General features: G+C 43.9%; 1 protein-coding gene across 1 annotated transcript in view; it reads right to left on the bottom strand.

Moving 5' to 3' along the window:
* The window catches only part of CUL1 (cullin 1), a 55,109-nt gene extending 48,997 nt beyond the window's left edge, over nt 1–6,112 (bottom strand). Inside the window, exon 1 of the mRNA XM_056338639.1 lies at nt 5,984–6,112. The gene's annotated coding sequence lies outside the window, so the exon portion shown is untranslated. The remainder of the gene's footprint in view (nt 1–5,983) is intronic.
* Between the last annotated feature and the right edge of the window lie 10,372 nt (nt 6,113–16,484).

Here is a 16,484-nt window from a genome sequence, read left to right on the forward strand (position 1 = left end):
TATCTCTGAAAAAAGCACAGTAAGAGAACATATGTTTTCTTAAGAAAAGGCAGAAATTTTTAAAAAGCATTTTCAATTGTACAGTGAAAAGCTTCTCCTTTGGCTATCCATAAGCAAGCAAAATGTTTGCCCATGACATTATTATGATGAAAAGCAAGATGGAAAGGCTAGCAGCTATGAAAATAAGAACTATTTCCTATAACCCTCTTTTCCCCCCTCAATTCAGTCCTCCAAGCTTTACATAAAGCTTCCAGATGACAGTCTCCACTGCTGTGAGACTAGAGGAGCTGTTAAATTTACATAAGGAATTAAGTTTAAAATTACAGAGCAAAACAGGGTGAACTAAGGTCACACCAGCAGCCTTACTTCTGAACTCTAATCCACGTTAAGATATTGTCCAACCAACACAACAACACACAGAGCGACAAAAAGCCAAGTCACATCAGATGCAAATTAAAATTACAAACAAGAAGTTTCAGAGTTAGCTACGGCTGAAATCGCATTCCTAACAAGCCAAATTCTTGTTGCTCCCCGCTTTAAATTAAAAAAAAAACACCCAACTTTTGTCTACCTGGTATATTAATGAATCTAATACATGGGTCCCAGTAGCAAGACCACCAGTATCTCCATGAAAGCAGGAAAAGAGAAGCATATGCATATCTTCAAAAGATCAGTACATTACCAAAGCAGAGTGAGAAGCTCCTACACTGTAAAAACTTTTGATCATGATCCTCACCATTCTACGTGTGAATACAATATTTCCATTTCTTCTTCATAGTAACACCAAGTTTGATACATACAGCAACATAAACTAGAGCAAATCTAATGAAATCCAAAGACAAGGAACATTTTGTATCACCTTTATGTACTTCTAATTTAAAAAAAAGCAGAACCCAATAGCATTTGAACTGATAAATCTAGTACATCTAAGACCTCTGAGAAAAGTTACTTGACCCTTTATTCTTCGTACTGATGTCAAACAGTGCCTCGTACCTGCTAGACCAAGCTACGACAGTGATCCATATGACTCCAAAACCAGAACAATCAAAGGGGGAAGAAAAGTAGATAACATTATTTTTTTCCTGAGATTTTGGAAGAACATCACATCATAGTTATCTTGTTTATTCAATAATCATAGAATGGTTTGGGTTGGAAGAGACCTTTCAAGATCAGCTAGTTTCACCCCCCTGCCCTGGGCAGGGACACCTCCCACCAGCCCAGGCTGCTCCCAGCCCCGTCCAGCCTGGCCTTGGGCACTGCCAGGGATGGGGCACCCACAGCTGCTCTGGGCAGCCTGTGCCAGCGCCTCACCACCCTCACAGGAAAGAATTTATTCCTTATATCTAACTTAAATCTATTCTTCTCCACTTTAAAACTGTTGCCCCTTGTACTCTCACCACATGCCCTGGTAGAAAGTCTCTCACCATTTTTCCTGTAAGCCCCCTTCAGATACTGAAAGGCCACAATAAGGTCTTCCTGAAGCCTTCTCTTCTGCAGGCTGAACCCCACAACCCCAGCTCTCTCTGTCTGTCTTCACAGGAGAGGTGTCCCATCCCTCTGACCACTTCCATGGCCTCCTCTGGACCCACTCTGACAGGTCCATGTCTGTCTTCTGCTGGGGGCCCCAGAGCTGGATGCAGTGCTCCAGGTGGGGTCTCACGACAGCAGAACAGAGTGTGAGAATCACTTCCCTCGACCTGCCGGTTATGCTTCTTTTTACAAGTCCAGGATACAACTGGCAAAGAAGGTAGGGCAACCTTGAGGATAAAGTGCAAGAGACTGCAACTCTGGCAAAAACCTACATATGACTGTATACCAGTTTCCTGAAGTGCAAAATGGAATTAGTATTTTCCTATTTTCACAGTAGCCTTCCTTCATTTTTTCCTGAGGTTCATAGATGAAAAGGGATTTGAAAAATGTTACATTAAAGTGGAATGTAATAAATGTTTGGCTTATTTAAAAAATATGTATTTGATTTTGACCTGCATCATTTATAAGAAGAGGTGAGGTAGCAACATGAAGCAGTTCACTGTTGTAGCATCAGAGGCTGGGTAAAAAGAAAACTGTCAGAAAATTACCCATTGGGGTACATAATATTTCCTAAGCCAGTGCTTTTCCCAGCAGTTTAGTGCAATTATTCCATGATTTGGCCTCATGTAACTACTCCTGCTGGATAACACAACAAGTGTTTAAATTTGACAACATTCCACCTCTGTAGTTAAGGGCTACAAGTTACAGCACTACAGCACGGCACATCAGCTCAAGACAATTTTATTACCAAATCATGTCTGTAACATGTCTGAACAGCAGTGTTGTAGAAACATCAATATTCAATCTGTAGTAGTTCTTCCATCAAAAAAGCTACAACTCTTAAAATAAAATAGGAAGTTTATTATATAGACAAGCTCAACAGCTCTCTAATTTTCCAACCATTACATTTTCTTGCCTTTTCCTTACTGAAAACTCTCCCTTTAACCAGTAAGGGAAACACAAGTGTCTCAGTGACTATTTAAAAAAAAAAAATAGTTTAAGTTTGCATGCTGTATAGGTTACAACTTTTACCTAGGCCTCCAAACGTTGGTTCCAACAACTTCTTTACATGGAGATTTATCTTGAAAAATACAGTATTTATTAGTTTATACAATATTTATCAGTTTACCCTTGCAAAAAAAATAATAAAATGCTAGCACCTAAAGTAGTCCATCTAACGCAAGTTCATGCATTCCTAAAGCACATGCAGAACTTCCAAGACCAAATTTTTCCACATTCTTCTTTCATCCAGCTCTGTCCAGCAAGAAGACTGTCAAGCTGCAGGCTGCTGGCACTGCCTGTGCACATCCTCCTGGCATGTCCATCCAACTGGGACACCTACCCCATTTTCTTCCTCATGCACACAGACAGACCCTGTTGGACAGCATGGGAAGTACAAAAGCACAGCACTGATCCAGCCACCTTACACTTTAATTTGATTCTGTCCTTGGTGAGTTGGAAAATCCTGGTTGAAAAGTGCAGCGATATTGGTATCCACGTGTAACACACTGACAACCTCTTACAGGGACAAACCCACTCACTTCACATTCAGGATACAAATTTTTGATGTTGATAGTGGTATTAAAGCCAGTGGGACATCTTTAAAGCTGTTTCATCCACTATAAAATAAAAAATAATAATAATAAAAAATCACAAAAAAACCCAAACTGCAATGCCAAGAGAGAAGACTCCAGGCATATCCAATTCACACAACCACTGACGCCCAAGATGTGACTCATCATTAAGCTGGGCCCTACTGAAATAATTGTGACTACACAAAACTAGGCACTACCTGAGAAATGCAACAGGTGAAAAGCGGTATTCTGAGATCTTAACACACAAGTTGTCAGAAAACACTTTTTAAGCTGAACATCTGAGGTAACTTTCTCAAAGGACTCAGTATTGCTTTAACAATACAGCTAGAATGTAAGAGCTTGCACCAAGACTAAGAATAAGCTAAATTAAAAAAAAAAAAGCCACCCCCAAATCAGTATCCAAATAAAAGTGAGAAACAATTTAGCTTAAATTAAATTTGAATTACAGCAATACACTTTTCTCATGCCAGCAGTCTAACAGGCCCAAGTTATAAGACAAGTTCAAACCAGTGTAAAAAGGACTAAGGTGGAAGAAGAATTGTTTAGTTAAATTTCAGCCAAGGAACAGGGTGCATATGCCTAATTTAGGCACCTGAACTAAGGAACTGTTCTCCACACAATCCCTGTATAGGCAATGGAAAGTTTCCTCCAGAGGGGTAATTCAGATCAGAAGCCTAGTTTAGTTGCTCTGAGCTGCTGTTGAGTTACTAGGATCTGTGTGTACCCAGCTTAAGAAATAAGCCGTTAACACTAGGCACCCAACCTGGATTCTAGTTAGGTGTATAAATTACTCCTCCATGGGACAGCTACATCCAGTGTTTCAACTGCACCTCAAATACCTGGTGATGATGCGACTGTGAAATGTAACCAATCTTAAGAACCAAAACAACTAAGAAAGACATAAAATAAGAAGTTGGGCAACAAATACTGAGACACAAGAAAAGCCACAAAGTAGAGGGAAAAAGACTTCTTTCTAGCAGAGTGGGCAGCAGAGACACAAAGTGTCAGTGCAACACAAGACACCTAACTATCCATACACAACATTACAGCAGTTCACCACAAGCACCTCTGGAGTAAAAACTATGCACCATGGTACCTATGAAGTATCTTATGAATTCCCCAAAGAGGATGCATCCCAAACACACTCCGTATCAGCTAAGTACCAATCCACAAGATATTATTACAAACAATACTTGGCCTAATTTAAGTTACACAGTCACTAGGTATTTCTGATACTCATGGACCATTCCTCCTCCTAGTCCTGCCAAAAGGATTTCCAAGACAGACTCATTTTTTCCGCAGACTAGCATCAGGGTATGTGTATGTATTAGGGGGGAGGTGTATGATTACATATGAACACATATGCTGGGGGAAAGGTGGTTGAGGAACTCAGTAACAAAACAAAAGGAAACAAAATAGGGTAAAACAAGTAAATAAACTATATCCTCTTAGCGCTGACAAGTATACAGATAACACAGCATTAAATTCCTTTCTCCTCAAAGGCACAGCTGGAGGGTTTAAATACAAAGTGGGGGAGACAGCACGTGAGCCTACAAAGGAAAAGGAGTATGTGGAAAGTATGAGGCAAGATGACAACGAAGGTCTTAATGACAGAATAAGATCAGAAGGCAAAAAACATGGGGAAGAAAACAGTTACTGGGAGCGAAAACCTGAATGGGGAAAGGTAGTAGGGGGATAATGATGGTGATACAACGTGACTCAAAGAGGGAACAAGAGGGAAAAGGATCCCAGTAAGGACAGAATTAGCTTTCAGTGGCAAAGCTATCGGGAAACAAGGTGATTATTTGCAATGACAGAAACCAGCAGGACTAGTGGATGGAGGCAAGAAATACGGAAAACAGACACAGAAAAGGTTACAGGGGGCACCTTCTCTGGTGAGGCCACAGCAGTGGGTGGCAACAAGGGCAAGAGCCTGGTGCACAGTCCTTGGCAATGACAGAAACCTGGAGAAGGTGACGAGGAGGAGCTGCGAGGAGCATCCCCCAGCTGACACGACGGTACTGGGGACACAGAGAGATCCCTCTGTGCACAACCCAGCAGCTCCTGGACAGACCCGAGTGCCACTCGGGCTCTGGGGATGGCTGGGATACAAAAAGGGGAACGGAGGCGGCACAGAGAAGGCCGTGGAGGACAGGAGGCAAGCGCGGAGCCGAAAACAGAGCTGAAGAGGTGACGGAGGAAAGCTGACAGAGAGCGAGCAGAGGCTTGGGACGAGCAGGCCCGGGGCGGCGAGGGCGGGCAGGCCGGGGACGGGGGCAGGGCGCGGGGCCGCGGCGGGACGGGCCCGGGGGCTCCGAGCCCGCGGGAGCGAAGGCAAGCGCAGGCACCGAGGCGGCCCCGGCCGTACGGGGCCCAGGGTCCCGGGGGAAGGCGGGCAGGCGGAAGGGAGGGCCGGGCGGGCACGGCGGGGGGAAGGCGGCAGGGGCGCGCAGGCCGGCCGGCGGGCAGAGCCGGCGGGGCAGCGGGGCGGCCGGCGGGGCAGCGGGGCGGCCGGCGGGGCGGGCTCCCGCCCCCACGGGGGCGATGCGTGCCGAGTGCGCAGTTAGCGGCCTCCCCGGCCCGGCCCGCGGCTCCTGGCGCCGCACCGGGGAGCGGGCGGCCAACAGATCCCGCCGCCCGCCGCGCTCCGCGGCCAGGTGCGCGCCCGGGAGAAGAAAGGCGGGCGGGCGGCCGGGCCGGGCCCGGCCTCCCCTTCTCCCGCGCCCCGTGCCAGGACTCGGTGCCGGGTCCCGCTCCGCCGAGGCCCGCGCGGCCTCAGTCCAGCGGGGCCGCTTCCTCCCGGGCTGGGCCCGGGCCGGCCTCGCTGCGACACAACGCCGCGGCCTCCCCGCACTCACCAGCATCGCGCGTCCCGCAGAGTCAGGCCGCGTCCGCCCGCCCCTTCCGCCTCCGCCAGGCCCGGATCTGCCGCCGCCGCCGCCTCCCCCCAGCGCGGCCCGGCAAGCGCGGAGGCACCGCCCCTCGCCGCCCGCTCCGCCCCGGCCGCCGGCTCTCGGCTCCCGGCCCCTGGCGCGGCCAGGCCCCGCGGAGAGGCGCGGGGGGTCCGGGGCTGCGGCTGCCCGCGCCGGGGGGGTCCGCCCGCCCGCTGCCCTCCCTTCCCTTGCGGACGGGCGAGGGGCGCTGCGGCGCGTGCTGGGGGGGACCCGAGCCCGGCCGCCTCCGTCGTCCTTCAGGAGAGGAGCGGGGCAGGTCGGGGCCCGGCCGGCAAGGGGGCGGCCGCCATCTCCCCTCGGCCGCCAGGCCCCTGCCCTGCCCCAGGGGTCGTGGCTGTGACCCTCCGGCGTTAGCCCAGTGCCAGAACTGCTGTGGGGTGGGTCAGGTCAACACCATGAGACACGATAAGACTGCCCTGCGTCTTGGGTGTTCCGTGGGAAGCGGGGCTCTGCGGCCTGCCCCGCAGCCCCGGCAGGCGGCGCGGCACGGCGCCGGCGGCTTGTCCCCGCCGAGCGAGCGGCAAACCGGCTGCAGGGCCGTAGGGACTGTCCGGTGAACGTCGCGCTGGAAACTTGGCGGTGATGAAAGTGCAGCTGTCCCAAGAGCGCTGCTGGAAATCTCTCTGTGATGGTGAATTTCGGATTCATAAGAAAATGTGAAAAGCGACGCTGCAGAGAGATCAGGGTAGGGATTGGAAAGGGAGTTGTGTTGTTCCGCTGGGAGCCGGCTGGAAGATAGGTGGTTGTGAAGGTATTGGGTCCAGCTGATTTAAGGAGAAGCAGTTACATGAACCTGTTTGCCGTCTGCGGACAAATCTGAGCAAAAATACCTAGTGTAGGTCACTTCAATTTATGATGATAAAATACAAAGGTCCAGCATATTTGCATCACTTTTATGTGATTGAAAGTGGGCCAGTTATTTTTTCTTTGCAACGGTATGAAATCAATGAAACAAAATCATACTACAGTTAAGATAGGTTTCAGAGAAGTAATGTCTTGCAGTCAGTCCTGTCTTATTTATTCCTGAGGACTGTGGAATTACATTGCTGGAGCTGTGCTGCAAAGGAAAAGACATATGGTCGTGTATCCTTTGGTATTGTGCTGTGTCGAGGTTCTCTGCACAGTACTCACAAACCCTGCCACAATGAATTCGGATTCTGATCTGAATTATACCAGAATACATTTAAAGCAACTCAAATAAGGTCATGAAAAGTTCTTATCCTTTAGATTAGTATAAAGAGTTCAACCCAGAAAATGCAGTAGCTTCATAGGAAAAAGAAACAGGGAAGCAACAGGAAGAAATGCTTCACCTGCATCCTGGCTACACCAACTGCACACCATTTTTTAAAATTGGCCTTCTCAAAGCTAATGGCCCTTAGTCACCTAAGTGCTTGAAAAATTACTTCCCTGTATAATAATGCCTTACTACAGCACAGCCTACTGAAGTGGACACAAGCAAAGTCATTGACACAGCCCTTCTAATGAAGCAATGCTGGCTAAGCACTTGAGAAGCACAGTCTGAGGAACAGGTTTAATGTGTAGCAGGGACAGCGTTTCAGTTGGCCGGGTGGCATCACAATGCGTATATTAATTTTGCCCATGTAGACATATTTTGCAAATACCAGTCCTAGGCATGACAAAATTTCTGGCTTGCTCACATATGTGAGCTGTGCTAGAGGAGAGTTTGTGTTTGTCATGCTGGATGCTGCATCAGCATGGCCAGTTCTGCACGGTGTGTTAAAGACTGGGGAGAGTGAGGGCAAACAAAATGATCTGTGGGAGATGGGAACCAAATCCAAAGGAGGGTGTACTGACCATAAAAAAATATGGGCTGATTTTTCAGACTTGAAAGGTAGGTTTTAATGCCATGTTTTACCGAAGTTCTATTTACACAGAGGTAAAGCCATCACTGTTTTAAAATCCTAATACAGGGGACAACAGAGCCATGGATAAGCAAGGAAAGTGGAAATGACAGGAAGGGAAGAAAATACAGGAAGAGGGAAGTTCTGAATTAACACCATCTTGCACTAGACTGGGTTTTTTGCTTTTGTGATTAACTGCAGTACAAGCTTGAGATCTGACAGCTTGGAGTGTTGGAAGTTTGTTTCTTTTTTCTCCCTAAGGTTACATCATGGTTTGCATACACTTTTAAAGAGGCAAGTCACAGTTCTCTGGTTGATTGTACTCATGATGGTGGTAGCTTGGTTGGCACTCTGAAAAGGTAGGCCCTGAAAAAATTCTCGTGAGACGATTTAGACATGGCACATAACATGGCTCATTCATACACCAATTGAAAGAATTCCAGTATCAGGATAAGTGGTCACAGAGAGAAAAGGGAATTGAACACCAAAATAAATATTACAAAATTACTCATAGCAGGATGGCTATTGCATTTTAAATTATCAAATGGAATTGATGTACTTTACATCAAAGGAGAGCAGCTTTCCCTAGAGACTGAGGCAGCCAAAATTTCAAGGACAGACTTGATGAGAGAAAGCCACTCTGTTTTTACTGAAGTGAGTTCGTTCGCAGTGCTGCTGAGAGGGGCCTGTTTTGAAAGTAACTTGCAGGTTTCGGACTTGTTGCAACAGCAATGAATCAGCAAGCAAGGAAATTACCATCAGAATGTTTGCTGTCAATGCAAGTAGGAAGCTTCGCTGGCAAAGAGGAAAAGCCTGAGTCATTCGAAGACACAGAGGTGCAGTGGCTGTTAGTTTATTACTACCGTCAGAGGCTGGACAGATGGGGAGGAATACTTCCCCTGCTAGTTATATCTACAGTGATAGTCTGAAAATGGTAACTCTGTCATCCCTTCAATATGTCCAGGAGGACAGACTAAGGATAGATGGTAACCGGATTTTTTGCCACATTCTTATCAATTATGCGTTCGGTTGTGCTGCTAGTACACCAGTGACTCAGGCTGGCAAAACAAAAAAGCAAAAAATCCCAGAGAGAGAGAGAGATCATATAGCCAAAGTGTTTAACTGAACAACATGAGAAATCTGCTTTTTGGAATTTACTCTCTAAGATATGCAAAACCAGTGAATGCAATCAAACACACCACATGGTGACATCATATATAAACCACAGCCAGCTTGAATATAAACAAATATTTATTTGATTATGATACTGACCCAAAAGAGAAAAAAACCAACCAAAAAACCAACATGATACTGTATTAGACTTCAGCTTGTAAATAATAATTTTGAAGTTCTAGATAAAGGAAACTCCCGTATGACAGTAGCTAGCCTGGATGTAAAGTTCTCAGAGATGCCAGAGTGCTCACAGAGTTGCTGTTATTTGTCTTCTGATCACGTAGAGACTTGTATCTGTCCTAAAAGTTAGTGTAAAGACTATGCTACAGAGATGCCCGAGTGTATTCATGCTTCTTAATCAGAGGTAATGTATTTCGTATTTTGAATTCCTTCAGTTACGCTCAGTGGGCTTGCAAAATGAAAATGACTCTTCCAAAACAATTCTAGATAATAAAACTCTGCACTACAACTTCCATTAAAATACAGGAGTTATACACACCCCAACCGATGTGCTTTTCACTAACAAATACATTCATCTAGTGAATTGTGGCAGTTTTAGAGTTACGTTACAAACTGTAACTAAATGTAACTACCAAATGTTCTCAGTGCTCCATGTGTTTTAACAAATTTTTATATCAAGTAGAACTCTGATTTGTGCATCTGACTTTTCTTAAAGGTATAAGAACATTAACTAGTATTATTTTCATTTAGTTTACTTAGTCCAATGCTTATTTATAAGTATGCAACCAGTCAGTGAAAGCGATGAAGGGAGACCGCTACTTAATTCCTGCCAAGAAAATTCTTCAGGTGCTATGGGGACTAAGAAAATGCTAATATGATTTGCTTGGGGCAATAATATAATAGAGCTGCAAAGTAAGTTATTGATGGATAATTTGGCCTTCAGTATACATCTAGATACAGAAAATCACCAAATATGTACAGCTTTAACTTCTAATCTTGCACTTTAAAAAATCTGGAAAAATGGTACTCTGAGGGGAAGGCTTGTGAAACTAAAATGAATTTGTTAAATGGGATCTGCTAAAATTGGAAGAGGCTATCAGGCTATACAAGCTAGGTGGAGAAGGGAAGGAGGGGATTTAGTAAACTACTGGTCTGAAAAAGTCACTTGAGAGTAGACTTAGTGCTGAGCTGATGGCACAGACTTTGCTGTGCAGGCAAGTTGGAGGTGTGCAACCAGAGCATTCCCTTTGCTTTTGGCAGTGCTAATATGTAGGGGACTGCAACTGTCTTCCCTAGCCTGATAAATCTCCTGGTAAACATGCAAAGAACTTGGAGTGGTGTTTCCTAAACTCAGTTAGAGGGTTTATTTTGTTTTGGTTTTCTGCAACAATGTGCTGGATAGATAGAGCCTGATGGAGTTAGGGATTTGGTGACGTGAAGGTGGGCCTGCTAGCATCTGCTTTTAAGCCTATGGGTTTTCATTAAATTTGATGCCAGCATGTTACAATAGTTTCCTTCTTTATGGAAAGGAACTCCCTGAGCACCAGGGAGTAGTGTAATTGAAATACTCAGACCCCTGGGTGTAAAGAATTCCCGTAGTCCAAAAGCAATTTTAGTTCTGTGCAGAGGCAGGCAGCACCAACATCTCTGAATCACGCACTCAAATCTGCCACGAGGAAGGGTGGATGTCTGGAAGCCTGTTTTGTACTTGTTGCCAGCTGTTAATGTTGAACACAGCACACTTTCTTCACTCTTGAGAACATATCAAGGTTCCTGAGAAATTTAATAGAGCCAAATGCTATTAGACTTACTCTCAAATCCATTTTTTGGAGCCTGAAAGCCAAAATTTCACAGGTAATATAGCTGAGAGGTGCCCTCAGGTCTGGATTTTTTTGTATTGGGAAGAAAGCTGTATATGAATATGATGGATTTAAACTGAAGTGACTGTATATATATTGAGCACCTCTCACACACATAAAAATCTATCCCAAAGCATAAGTGAGAATGCCTGAGTGAAAATAATGAGGTTCAGCAAAAGGTGATCAGTCAAACTTCTGTGGAGGTTGTGCATGCTTGAGTAAAGAATTTTCTTGCTACAAGTCAGAATGTGTTTGAAATTTATCTTGCAACCTGCTAAAGAGGCTCAGAGTTTTCAGGATACTCTGTATTTACACAGTGGGTAAAGACCCCTTAATGCATGGGTTTTTTCATCTTCCTTCATAGAATACTGGGTACTCAGTCATACATCCTCAAGTCTCAATGGCATCTGATTCAATAACATTTCCAAATATCTGGGAGAATCAGAGGCCAACTTTCAGTCTTTTTATGTATTGAGAGCATGTACCAGAAGAGATTTTCTGTACATCTCATACATTCTCATAAACTGGATTATCACAATGATGTTCTTCTACCTCCAGGAAGCATCTTAAAATGTTTTCCTACTGTATTTGTCCTTAAAAAGATGTTTCAAAGCTTTCTTTTGTATCTGGTGTCACCAAACTTACCACTAGAAGCCAATGAAAACTATTCTCTATTCACTGTGAAATGAGACAAAGTTTTGCCCATTACCTAACCTAACTGCCTTCATAGAAGCCTTATTCTCTCTAGGCCCTCAAAGGGTTTTGTATTTGAATCTGGCATTAACCAAGTCAAGGCAGAATGCTTTGAATTACTTTTTAGATGGAATTCTTACTAGTAATTTTGTGTTTTAGAAGAAGGTCTGTCTGTGTGGATAATTGTTTTGAAAAATTATTACAGATCATGGCAGATGCAATTTTTCAATTTTTTTCCAGCTGAAAAAGCTCTGTATGTTGTTCTTTCCTTTCCTTTTCTGTCCCACTTCCCCTCCTCAATCTTCAGTTTGTTTGACACAAAGCATTTCATTTGACCTGAAAGTTTGTCTACGAGCACTAGAAACTGAGTTCTATTTTCTTTTCTATCAGAGTGAGAGCATTGTGCTCATTTTTTTCTTTCTTTAAGGGGGATCTATAAGTTTGCCTCGTTTAGCAGGAGAATGCTCTTCCCATGTAGCAGTAGGCTTTGATTGTGGTAGCATGAGCCTTACTGTGCTTTACAGAAGTGGAAAATAGTGGGAAGCTATTATGCCGTTCAGCTGGGAGGTGGGACCTCCTGCATGTAGTTTCAACTTTGCTAATAGTTTAAGATTACTAAACTACAGCTGCCGCCTTTTTTTTTTCTTTCTCCCCCCCCCCCCCCCCCCTTCCCCCCCGCTAATACATTTGCCAAAACCAGCAAGGATTGTTGTAAGTGCTAAGAGAAAGCAATGTTATGAAGGCTGACTTAAGGAATACACGCTGGCTGTAATCTTCATTATTCATATGCATTACCTCTCCAAAACACCCAAATATCCTCCTCTTGGGTCTTTCAATTTCCATGCCTAATGTCAGATGGAGAGTCTCAAAACGAAACAAAAGTGAGATTACGTGCTTAAGGCGTATCAGCTATGTCTGTGCTGGTTTGTTGGTCTTAATGAGTAGCAATGTAGCAATCAGCTCTGCCAATTATTGGTCACTTTGACAGCATAGACTTGAGGAAGTAATACAATCACTGCTAGTAATGCCTAGCTGTTTCTGTATGATGCTGTACTGCAGTATTAATACTTGTATTTGGTGAAGGTTGCATGGCTGTATTGAACATCTCTTACTTTTTCTGGCAGATCTGTTTTGGTCAAGAATGTTTGGCTTGGCTCTTAAGTGATGGTTGCCCGTTTTAAAGCTTTATTCCTGCTTTTCAGCTGAGCACAGTTTACTCCCTCGCTCTGAGAACCTCTGTTGCTTGACCTAGCGAGAGGCAGCAGGCATGGTTTTGCCTTGGGGGGCTTGCAAGCTAAGATACAGGAAATATAAAACAAAGTGTTTGGGAAAGGGATATATGGTTGTGTACAGTATTTGAACGTAGTGTGAAGAGGCTACCAATTTCTACAGCTTTTCTGTCGAGTAGAATATTTGAGTTTCGGGATTGTCCATTGTTGCTAGTAAATCAGTCTTGGGCTCACTTTCTGTTATGAATGTTTGTATAAACTGAGAAGAGAGATTACCTATGCTTCCAGATTCAAAGGTGTCCAAAAGAATCAAACAGTGGCAGATGGTATCCAGGGCTCTACTGCTTCTTGTGCTGCGAACGTTTGCCAGAAGTAAAAAACATTTTGCAGAGATCACATTTTTCTTCACACGGAAGACCAGTCTCCACATTTGGAAGACAAGTGCTGCCAGATGTATATATTTAATAAAAAGGCAGTCTAAGAATGCTGCACAAATATGGTAACTTTTGGTTAATCTGCTGCTTCTTTTATAGCCACAGGCCAACGTTACTACTGTCAAACTCTCTTGGCTGGCTGTATCACCAAGAAAAGCACAGGACAGTAGCTGTCCTTGACTTCTGATTTTGCTCTTCTCTGCCAGGTATCTTTCACCTGAATGACTGATTGCTTCAGAGGTTTGCGCAGAGTGAATTCCAGCACTAGAATAGTTGAGTTAAAGGGACCTACAACCATCATCTAGTCCAACTGCCTGACCACTTATAATAGTTCTAATCTCAAGGATAGTGCAGAGACTTCATGCAATTTAGCATCACAAGACTATAAGTGGAGCACCATTGCCCATCCAGAGGAAAGACAAATTAGGTCTCTTTGGATGGAAGGTGGGCAAATCTCCACCTCGTTCCCAACTTTAAGGTATTTCAAATTGCAGAAGTAAGAATAAATGTTCACACATCTAAAGGCACATGTCTGCTTTGGGAATTCATAATGAAAAGAAGATAGTGGTAATTTTTTTTCTCTTCTTAATCATTTCTAGATTAAAAGCTTTTGATCATAAATGGTCTCTTTCTGCTAATGCCTCTGCTGTGTACTGTGGCAAATCACTCACTGAGCCACTGCCTGTTCATTTTCCATCATCGTCTTCATTGGGCTGAAGGTTTCTCTTGGGCCTGAGATCCCAGACTCTGAATTGGTGTAACTTGTTAGAACATTTTCTTTGTAGGAATTTTTACAGACTGAAACACAACCTTGGTTGTGCTTCTCTCTCTCTCTCTCTTTTTTTTTTTGAGTATCAGCTAACCTGCTTTTTATGTTACAGTGATGTTACATTGAGGCTTAGTAAAAGATTTATTCCTTTAGTTTGTTTTCTGCAGTGGTTTGATATTTTGTGATGTATGTAAAGGCAGCTGTTCACAGACACAATGTATATTGAAGCAAAGTGATCGTTTGCATGAACGTTTTTCATACTGGAACACTGCTTTTTGGGCTTAACTTGTGAAATTGTTTCTCACAATATTCCTACCTGAGGGGAGGAGAACAAGGAAGAGAAATCTCAGAGAGGCACGCTGCTCCTGCAAGTCACAGCTCAGTGTCTCACTCTCAGCAGATTTCACATGAGTTTGTCCTTCCTGCATGCTTGCTGAGGCTGAAACTTCAGACCTCCCAACGCTCACTTTCCTTGATTTGATCCCTTTTAGATGCTTCACAGCACACATGCTCTTGTAGGAGAGTTAGTTTCTCCCTGACCAGTATTGGGTTTAGCCACTGTTCACAGAATTCCTCCAAGCAGGAAGGTTTCTAGCGGGAAGCATCGTAGGAGATTGCTCATAAGATACTTAGGTGCTGACAAGCTTGTGACTTTCCTTCGGTGCTGTGATACTTCAGAGTTTATAACACTTAAAGCTTATGGTTTAGGTCTTGCTGTGGAGTTTTTTGGTGGAAGAATATAGGTAGAGGAAATATTTCTATACCAACTTCTCACCAGCTTGACAGGTTAAAAAAGGAGCGTTACAAAAATGACAAAGGGGATGATTTGTAGTAATTTTAACGTATTATCTTCATATACCAGTGCATGGCATCAGTGTAACACAGAGGCTGGCAGGAATGGTGAAAAGAGGGGTGGTTTGCATGGTCGGGAAAGCAGATGATACCTGAAAAGCTCTCTGAAATGTAGCCTATGCCACAGAAACTTGTGCAAGTCCCTGCTTTTGATGTCTGTGGTGTGAGTGCATGGGTGACCAGGACAGTGACCGGAGCTCTAGCAGCTGCTGGGGTGTTACAGGCTGTGTCGACTGCTCTTTCTGTAAAGAGACTGTTGGTAGGGGGCTGACATCGAGGCCCATGAATGGACATGCCAGCCAGTGCCAAAGGTCCTTCTCCTGGCTAGGGAGGTCACTGTTTCTTGTTGCTTTACTTCTAGAGCCCACCCTTCCCTTTTGGTACAAGTCTGAGAAAACCTAATGAATTTTTATAGCTAGGAGACCTATTCTGTTGGCTAATAAAACTGCCTTCACGCCACTGCAAGGAAAGAGTGGTAAACTTACACTCAGTAGAGCGATTAACCAGTTTTACCCTAATTCTCTGGTGTTTTTTCATAGCCAAGTACTAAACCCAGATAGTAACAGATGATGTACATGTTTTTTTTTTAGAAAAGGAAGCTAATTTACAAGTCAATTATGCAGGAATTAAAATTGCTGTTGCTAAAATAAATGAAGTACATTGTGTTATTTGTGACTGATGCTTTTAGATATTTGTCATTATGTTTGATTTTTTTGTTCAGCAATTTACAGTGGGTCTCCCACATATCATTGCAAAATAGCCTGCTTTGCTGGATAATAAATACTTTTATCTCTTCACTAAACAAAAGACTGCATAAAATGAATAATAGTAGTATTAGTATGTGAAAAACCTGGTGCTCCTGAAAGCCATTATAAGTACACTTGAACAATAATTACAGGCAACAATGCCTCCACTCATTGAAATTTGTCATAGAAATTGTGATAGCTCTGAACTTGACTAAAATGTGGGACAGTTGAGAAAGCCATCTACTTAACAACATTGCCAAACCATGTCTGCCCCCTTTCGAAATAAACACACAAAGACACCCGCAAAAGCTGCAAACGTGTGCATTTTCCTTTGTTTTCATATATTGGGTTCTGGAGACAAGGTATTTCCACTTAACTAGTATTATTATTCCTAGCGCACCTGTCTGTCTGAACCACGTGGACTCCATTTGTAAAACAGTAAGACAACAAAACTAAATGATTTGTCATGAGCTGCACGTTGTGTTGGGGCCCAGATGCCATCTCCAGGGTAAGTGCTATGCCACTGAACGTGCCCCTTGGCACTGTCTGGATCAGATTTGAGTTCCTGATGTCTTTATTTTTTTTCTGCTGAAGATACAAGATAGCATCAATGTTGATTCTTTGACACAGGCTTGGCTGTATGCTGGGGAAGGATTACTTATGTTTATTACCATGGCAATTTTGTTAAATCAGAGTATCAGACTGATGGTCAAAAAGTACACTACCCCCACCTCTGCACCATTTAAGGCTATCTGGCAAGATCATGCTATGCCAGCAGGGAAAATAATGTTAAATAATACAAGCGATTCCCAAGGCAACTAATCCCT

Source organism: Falco biarmicus, chromosome 4 (assembly GCF_023638135.1).
Source record: "Falco biarmicus isolate bFalBia1 chromosome 4, bFalBia1.pri, whole genome shotgun sequence".
In the NCBI taxonomy this organism is placed as follows: Eukaryota; Metazoa; Chordata; class Aves; order Falconiformes; family Falconidae; genus Falco; species Falco biarmicus.